The 9,619-nt window shown below is 44.4% G+C and overlaps 1 non-coding gene across 1 annotated transcript; it reads left to right on the top strand.

Moving 5' to 3' along the window:
- Positions 1–1,632: 1,632 nt before the first annotated feature.
- Trnal-uaa (transfer RNA leucine (anticodon UAA)) lies at positions 1,633–1,716 on the top strand. The gene has a single exon. It is a non-coding gene; the product is annotated as a tRNA-Leu (tRNA).
- Positions 1,717–9,619: the final 7,903 nt, after the last annotated feature.

The raw sequence follows: 9,619 nt of genomic DNA, 5'->3' as shown, positions 1-9,619 counted from the left end.
GACGGTTACTCAGAACGCGCCATACCGTTGTTTTAGACATGTTTAGTTCGTGACTTGCCCGTGCCGTGGATTTTCTAGGGCTCCTTTCGTAAGCTGCACGGACACGCTCGACATTTTCATCCGATGTGCGTGGACGACCCGTGCTTTTTCGCTTGCAGATGCAACCATCTTCTACGAATCTGTGATGCCACTCATAAATTTGCTTATGACGAGGCGGCTGTTTGTTGAATTGACGGCGGAATGCACGTTGCACACCAACAATGGACTCTAACTTTGCAAATTGCAGCACACAAAATGATCGTTCCTGTGGTGTCGTCGCCATTTTCCTACAAACAAACGCCAGCGCCACTGCGGATTTGCATGGAACTTCTGCGCGGACCATTGAAAAACTTTGAACCTTTCTCTGACAAGAAACGTTTGAATTGTGTTTCTATCATTTGTAGTTTTTGAGAAATAAATGTTTGAAATCTGCTCTTTCTTTTTGAAACGCCCTGTATTATTCATCGCAACGCTTTTCGGACTCCTCCGTTTTCAGGCAACAATATTAAAGCTTAGATCATCAATATAGCTCTCACGAAAGCAACGTTGTCATATGTTTTCAGATTATAGAATTTTCCGTTGGAGAAAAAGGCGAAATAACGCAACTGCGCTGCTACTGTTGAACTACCGTATAAATACGTCTGTTACACAAATCGCTTTAGGGTCGATCCACTATCGCGGGGCACGTGAGCATGAGAACAAACCAAATGTACCGAGCGAGGTGGCGCAGTGGTTAGACACTGGACTCGCATTCGGGAGGACGACGGTTCAATCCCGCGTCCGGCCATCCTGATTTAGGTTTTCCGTGATTTCCCTAAATCGCTCCAGGCAAATGCCGGGATGGTTCCTTTCAAAGGGCACGGCCGACTTCCTTCCCCATCCTTCCCTAATCCGATGAGACCGATGACCTCGCTGTCTGGTCTCCTTCCCCAAACCAACCAACCAACCAACAAACCAAATGATCAGGGAATAGGTACGATCAACAGGTAGCAGCAAACAAAGGTAGGTGCCGGCTGGGGGCGCCGCCATGGTCATTCGTCACTCTACACCAGGGGTTCCCGAATTTTTCCTCATGACGGCACACTTTTAAAATCCTGGTACACTGACGAAACATCTGGTTTATTTTGAAGGTTAATAAAATTTTTAAAATTCGAGAAAACTTGTACTAAACAGTGATAACTTCACTCTTAAATCATAACCAATAATACAGAAATCATTATAATTTTTTTGAAAAAGTAACTACTATCGTCCAAATGTCGTAAATAACGCCGTGTTATTAATAGTATTTTCGCGGGATATTGATTCACTTCCTGCGAAACGTCAGTGTTCCGCAGAACACGTTTTCAAAACTATACCCCACAGTAACGTGTCCGTACATGTTCGTGTGCGAGTTTTTTAGAGTTCCGAGAACCAGAAAAAGAATTTCAAAAAGTTATGTAATTGTGTATCTAACTATTAAATAAGGCACAGGAAAAAAGAAAGTAGTCATTAACCTGAAAGTACCAATATAACAACTTCTGTTCCTACACAAACGGTCTGGGCGCCGAGCACTAACTTGTAAGTATACCGTAGCCCGGCAAGCTACTTGCGTCAGTCAGATTGGCCGAGCGGTCTAAGGCGCCAGATTTAAGCTCTGGTTCCCGAGAGGGAGCGTGGGTTCGAACCCCACATCTGACAAACATTTTAATTTCTCTACATTACCGCTACATAAAGCGCGTGCTCCAGGTTTACAGCAAAAATCTGTCGTTGCCGCATTCGACAATTAATTCGTACCAGATAATACAGTCGAAAAACACATGTATCTCGCTCAATAGCAGACCACTGGCGGAACGAAGTACGACGGGCGTTCGGATGAGTCTAGCGGATGACATCGAAAGGAAGAGTCTCGGAGGAGCGGAGGTCGTCGACCCGATGCCCGCTGCCGAACACAGACTAGACTAGACGAGACGAGACGAGACGGCGTCTGCCGTGGCAGACAAGACGCAGCTGTGCTCTCTCGTCACGGCGAGCCGCCTTCTAGCAGCGCACGCTTCAGCCCGAGTGCAGCACTGCGGTCACGTCCCCGAGTGAACCGAAATAAAACAACGCCTGACAAGTACGACGAAAGGAGGACGGCTTGTAATTTTGGCCTCATAGATAGCATATCCTAGGCTATAAGATGTCCTTTTTCACTGAACAAAAGCATCGGCAAGAGTGTGGCATTCAGTTTATAGTATCATTCTTTTCTCTAGCGTTTATGGCGTCTAGTATGGGAACAGCTTTTTCAAGATTAGGTTAGGTCTGTGAATCGTGTACACTTTGTCCTGCATAGTATCATGTTTTAAATGTTTTAACTGTTTGTGCGTAATATTCTATTAAGAAGAGATTGAGAGCCAGCCCAGGATTTGACTGAAAGAGCGTGGTAACCGCCTAAAAACCACTCATACTGACCAGTGTACCAGCCCACGGTCGTTAACGCAGAATGCGGATTCGATCCGAAGGGCAACTTCTTTTGTATTACCGCGAAGTAGGGGACGGAATGTCACGGAGATCATACGCGAGTTGGAGTGGTAATAATTAGAACAAAGGGATTCTTCGTTGCGGCGAAACCTTTTCACGAAATTTCAATCTGCAACGTTCTCCTCCAAATGTGAAAATATTTTGTTAGTACCCACCTACAAGGGAGAAATGGTCACTGTAATAAACTAAGAGAGATTAGAGCTCGCACTGAAAGACTAAAGTGTTCGTTTCTCCCGCACGTTCTTAAGAGAGTGGAACTATAGAAAATAGTGTGAAAATGGTTCGATGAATCCTCTGCCAGGCACTTAGGTGTGAACTGCAGAGTAGCCATGTAGATGTGGATATACGAGTATATGACCTACCTCCCTGCCTTGCAAGTTAACATGCTATACCCATTACGCTATACAAGCGGATCAGTTTTGTAATTAGACGGAACAGCAAGACATACTAAAATTTTGGTTAAGCAGGAAATATTTTGCTGGAAGAGAGATAGTTTTCTTATGGTTGGATTAGTGCATCTGTTTCCAAGACTGGGCTAGTGGCGCAGTTGTTAAGGCATGTAAGTGGAACTTTGGTGCAGTAGGGTCCAAATATCGTCGAGAGGAACGCTGAAATTAATCCTTCGAGACGCCAACTTCGTAAGTACCTCGTCTCCAGAGACAGAAATCGACGAGACGTTTGTTTTGGTTCAAATGGCTCTGAGCGCTATGGGACTTAACATCTGTGGTCATCAGTCCCCTAGAACTTAGAACTACTTAAACCTAACTAACCTAAGGACGTCACACACATCCATGACCGAGGCACGATTCGAACCTGCGACCGTAGCAGTCGTGACGTTTGTTTTCCACATAAATTGTTAGGACAAATCTCACACTCATATGCCAAACTATCCGATGCCGCTAAAAGCACGAATCATCACATACCATTAAAAAAAAGTCGTGCTGCTACTATCCCGATGCGAGCCTTCGTAAATGACGCCACTTCGGCGACTTGTGTGCTGATTTTCACTGCTTACTATGTTTACCGGCTTGTCATTTGAGCTCAGGGGACAGACTTCCTCACCACTGAAAAGCTGAGGTGGTCATCCGGAATCGAACCTGGGACATCCATGTGAGTGACCAGCGATCATGAGACCGTCAAATAACAACATAAATAACATGGAAATACTTTACTTGGGTGTAAATAGTTAACGTACTTCAAAATGTGTATCCTTCAGAGGACGTGCATATAAACTAACTCGTGATCGTAAAATAGGTACCACGTAAACAACATGGTGTGCGTAATGCTGCAAATACAAGAAATCCATGTACAACTGAACAAATAGATACGTTAACTAAAAGGAAAAGGAGATATTACTAACATTTAAATAGAATCAAAGGAATAGAAACCAACACAGTTTGTCTGATGGGAGGATTTTTCGCAATTTCCTTTGTAATGAAGAAATGAAAACCTTATTCGTGTTTCTTTAGACTGTTCAGACAGCGCTCCAAGTTGTCGGTGTTCAAATATCACTGACTGCACGAAGCAGAACTGCTTGCAATTTAAAAAATATTGCAGAACACATTCAAAATAGTGTATGCAGTTATCATTTGGCTCTAACTTGTTTTATGTTTCCGTGTTAAACGGAAACAACAGAGAATATAATTTATACAGACCCTATTACTGTCAAACATTGCGAATTCATAAAGGAGCAATGTCGTTTTCGACAATACAGTCATCAAAAGCACCCAGTCACTTGTATGTCATAGAAACTAGGAAGTGTACGGAGGCAGGGATACAGTCATTTTTCCCCTTGATACACGCGGTTATAGAATAGCCCAGGCTCGAGTGGCTAGTATTTGTACATACTGCCTGCGCAACGCACAGTGACTTGCATAGTGTAGATGGATTACGAGTAATCCCTGCCCTATAGGCGGACTTAAGCTTCGTAGACATGAATGCTTGGGCGCAGAAAGATCAACACAATTTAAAATGGCAATTACAAGAAGAAGAACAGCGCCAAAAATGGAACAAAAACACAACATGTAGTATACCACTCACGAAACCTGCCATGAAGATGCCTTGCAAGTAATAAAAGCGAAACGCGTACGGCACGAAAACTGTGTTTCATTCAGTTGTAATAACCGGTCCAAAAGTAAAAAATTATCAACATACCGTAATATTTCGCACATAGTTGTAAGAGGCGTCCGACTTTTACTATAGTCTCAGTAGAAAGCAAAGTTTGCGTGTAGTTAAATGCAATCTGTTGTCGTGCTAAGCGCTAAGACACATGTACATGCTTCCTATTTCTTTCGTTGGTGCTGCATTTAACCTAAGAAGAATAACATGATAGTGAGACCACAAATTAGTCAGCAATGGAATGATTTTTTTCGACTACAGCGAGAAATATTTGAATGCCACCGAAGCGCAAAGGCATTCGAGGTGAGAAGGACAACGGTTGGCATGAACTGACAGCAACATGTATAGCTGCTGTTCTTCACAGGATCTGTCATGAACAGCGGCACTGTATCCGTACGCAAACGATGCGCTATGCACGTACGTGTAACGCTGCTCTTCATAACATTTCACGGCCGCTGCATTAGAGTTGAAAATATCCAGCACACCCCCGTCAGCGCGCAGGAAACCGCGCGAAAGAGTGGACGAAGTGTTTAGACAGAACTCGCGAATGCATGCACTGCCTCTGAGATACAGCAAAAGCCGAGACAGAGGATCGCACTTTGCTGCCTACACTTCTCAAACAGCAACTGCCGCTGACGTAGCGCCAATATATCCGCACACTCACGGGCGGAGATGTAGCTGCAGTTGAAGAATATTGCTGACTAATAATGCAGCCAATGCCAAAGAAAAAAAATGTCCCTCCGATCATTTGCCTGTCGCGTGTTGGCGCAACAAGCAGAGTGTCAACTATGATCTTCCCACAAAAGTGAAATTCTGGAACAGGGAGTTTCAAATCCTGACTTAGATTTTCAGTGATTTTTCGGTGTCATTCGAGGCGATTCTTCTTTTGAAACTCGCCAAGAGTGAAGTTTCTCTCATACTTCTCTGGCGTAAGCAGTGCTCCGCTTCGAATGATGTTCGAGAGACTACGAAGGAAGAAAACGGTTTAATGTTCAGTTGACGACGAGGGTTTTAGAGACGGAGCGTTGGAACTGGGAGGGATGTGGGAGAAATACGGTCGAGTCTTTTGCAACGGAACCATCCCGGGATTCGCCTTAATCGATTTAGTAAATCACTGAAAATCTAAATCTGGATGGCCGGTATACTGAACCACTGTCCTCCCGACAACGGGTCCAGATTATTACAGCCGCGTCATCTCACTCGATTCGAAATCAAAGTTTCATTTCTTAGTGCACCTCGTACAAGTAACATCGTTATCTGCTCAACAATGCATTCTGCCTGATTGTCTTCAGCACAGTAGCGTCTAGTACGTACGCGGCTATCACTGTAGGCCAAGGTGAACCGCTATTAGTCCTGAAACACGGCATTTTGCAGTTCAGCAAACTGGCGGCGTTCACTTCCCCATTGCTGATTTCTAGTTACTGGAAGCCGTCACAACGCCGTGCGCGCAACCAGTCCATCTCCCAGGAGACGGATTCTTAATCGTCAACTCAGACATACGTTATGTCCACACACGCTGCGGTGCTCCAACGTCGATCAACACTGTGGACGAAAACTGTTCGGTCGGTTACGGCCGCAGGCATAAAACGGCAGGCGTCCAGTAACCGCTCGTCACTGTGTACGACCCTCTTTTATCCACTGTTTCCACACCTGCATGACTATCGTAGCACCGTGTCCCACATGAACCGCGAAGTCACGGTACGACAAACGCGTGTCCTGGATACCAGTAATTCTGCTCCGATCGAGCTCTATCGTAAGCTGACATTCCGCTTTAACGTCGTCGAGGCATCCCGGCACTTGTGCGTTGCAGCTTTGTTCGACGGCTCCGTACCGACTGAGTGTGGAGTAACATTGAGTCGTACGATCACACAGAAGAGGAGTCTGTTGGGCTTACGTGCACGCCGTCTCCCTGCAATCTTAATCACCTATTTTGGTCCACTCTTCTACACAACCAGCGATTTTACAGTGATTCGGGTCATCCCTAGTGCGTGTCGCAAAATGCAACAATAGCAGTGTAGTAGGAGCAAAACATGAGATTTAATTAGGAGTGGTGAGTTAGACAAAACGATTACACGCAGCGCAAGTAGTAGGGGTGGAAAACAAATCGCGTAACTGTCACAAATCACAAGTCACCGAGAAGTTACAGTTTTCGCAATGACGTGTATCTCATTGTGGTTGTGATTTCAGTGACAACTATACTGCGCGCTATCTCTTTTGCGGTGTTCATATTAGCACGATTGTCACACGTTATTTCGACAGTTTCCAAGAACGGCAAGTAAGAACTAAAAGTAACATTGTAACATACAACGCTGTATGCCATCCGTTGACGGACGCTCGTACGTCGTTCTAAGAACCTCGGGTGTCAAGCTATCGATGTGTAGGTTATGATCAAAGAAATCTATCATGTACTCGTATTATAAACACGAACCCCTACTGTACTCAGTGCAATTTATGTTATGATTCTCTACATCACACTATTGATATTTTCGCACTTGTTTCGTTACTACAAAATTTTAAGCCGAAGGAAGAATAAACGTGAACCATATTATAGACTGCTTTGTTGGGATGAAATTTTATCTGTGTGCAAGCGTCTCCAATCCACACGTAACTTTTGTCTGTCCTGTAGTAAAAGTTACGGAGCGGATTTCTCCCGCCGTACTCCCTAGCATTTTTCGTATTTTATCTACAAGATATATATCTTACATAATATGCATCAAAATACTCGTCAGAGTCTTGACCATTATCTAATACACGTTTTCTGAATTTACCTTGAACTATTATTTTTTATGATGAAAAGAGCGTTAAGTGTAGCAAAGTGTGTTTAAATATATATATCTTACATAATATGCATCAAAATACTCGTCAGAGTCTTGACCATTATCTAATACACGTTTTCTGAATTTACCTTGAACTATTATTTTTTATGATGAAAAGAGCGTTAAGTGTAGCAAAGTGTGTTTAAATATATATATCTTACATAATATGCATCAAAATACTCGTCAGAGTCTTGACCATTATCTAATACACGTTTTCTGAATTTACCTTGAACTATTATTTTTTATGATGAAAAGAGCGTTAAGTGTAGCAAAGTGTGTTTAAATATGGTGCGAACGGTAACATTATGCTACGCTCTAGGTCAGTCTGTTCCCACAATCTTTATGTGGTATTCACTTCGTTGGATTCGCCAACTCACAACCAGATTTCCACCTTTCGACCTAGACCTCGGGCCACACTACAGACCAGTCCGTCACCATAACCAAGATTTCATGGGGGGAGGGAGAGTCCATTATCACACTCCAGCCTGTCATAATTGCAAATATTAACAGTATCTTCTTATGTAACTGTCAGTTATGTTACCAAAAACGCAACCTTAGGTCCAGACATGTAATCACTTTTACTGGCGTGAACATATCACATCCCATACATTGACACAGTTAACCTGATCAGATGTACCAGTTAGCAGATATACGCTCTTAGAGAAAAAAAGCCACGCCACGAAGGAATTATCTCAACGGGACGGAAATCGATAGATATGAGGTACATGTACAAACAAACAAATGATTACAATATGAGTAAAGTTGGATGATTTATTCAAGAGAAAGAGCTTTACAAATTAAGCAAGTCAATAACGCGTTGGACTACCTCTAGCCCTCATGGAAGCAGTTATTCGGCTTGGCACTGACTGATAGAGTTGTTGGTCATCAGGGCTCAGTTCGAAGCATGACTCATCACTAAAGACGATTCTACTCCTCTCAATGCGACCCCAGGCCGAAGACGTGTCTGGAGATGCCCCGATAACAGTGGGATACCAACCTTACCGTCGCTCGATATGTGGCCCGACAACAAGGAATGATGGTCTGGGATGCCATTTCTTTTCATAGCAGGACCCCTTTGGTTGTTGTCCGATCATGGCAAGCCATCTTGGGCTTACATTTCAGTAAGATAATGCCCGCCCACACAAGAACCCTCCAGGGTAGCCGAGAGTGCTAACGCGCTGCTTCCTGGACTCGGCTAGGCGCGCCGGCCCCGGATCGAATCCGCCCGGTGGATTAACGACGAGGGCCGGTGTGCCGGCCAGCCTGGATGTGGTTTTTAGGCGGTTTTCCACATCCCACTAGGTGAATACCGGGCTGGTCCCCAAGTTCCGCCTCAGTCACACGACTCACAGACATTTGAAAAAGTTCGCACTATTTCATGACTTACACTAGACGCAGACAACTGGGGTGCACTACTTCCGTCCCGGGGGCTTTGCGGTGGCGTCAGGAAGGGCATCCGGCCGCCCTCTGCGATTCACACTCCCAAATCGGTACTAACAACGCCGACCCCGCGCTGGAGCGGGGCAAAGGCCCCGAGAAAGAATGCCCGCCCACACAAGGCAAGAGTTTCTACTTCAAGTGTTCGTGCTTGGCAAACCCTGCCTTGGCCAGCAAGGTCGCCAGACGTCTCCCCAATTGAGGACGTTTGGAACATTATGAACAGGACCTTCTAAGAATTTCAGGGTTATGACTATCTACTTCGGCACTTGGGCAGAATTAGGCACGATATACATCAGAAGTACATCCAACAACTCTAACAATCAATGCCAAGCCGTGTAACTGCTTGCATAAGGGCGAGAGGTGCACCAACGCATTATGGACTTCGCCAATTTGTTAAGATCGAATAAATCACCCAGTTTTTCTGAAATTGTAACAATTTATTTTTCTATTCGTGTATATCACGTCTGCCGATTATCCCATTCGGATAATTCCTTCGTAGTGCGTCATTTTTGTAGCCTAGTACAAGCTGACTTAGACAAAATATCTGGCTCGTTTGATGAATGACAGCTGGCTCTAAATGTAGAAATGATTAAGTTTTGCCGGATGAGCGGAAAAAGAAACCCTTAATGTTCGGATACAGCATTAGTTGCGTCCTGCTTGATAAAGTCTTGTCGTTTAAATATCTGGGCGTAACGTTGCAAAGCGAT

The sequence above is a fragment of the Schistocerca serialis genome, chromosome 2 (genome assembly GCF_023864345.2).
Source record: "Schistocerca serialis cubense isolate TAMUIC-IGC-003099 chromosome 2, iqSchSeri2.2, whole genome shotgun sequence".
Lineage (NCBI taxonomy): Eukaryota > Metazoa > Arthropoda > Insecta > Orthoptera > Acrididae > Schistocerca > Schistocerca serialis.
Note: the sequence above shows the minus strand (reverse complement) of the source record. Positions and strands in the feature narration are given on the sequence as shown.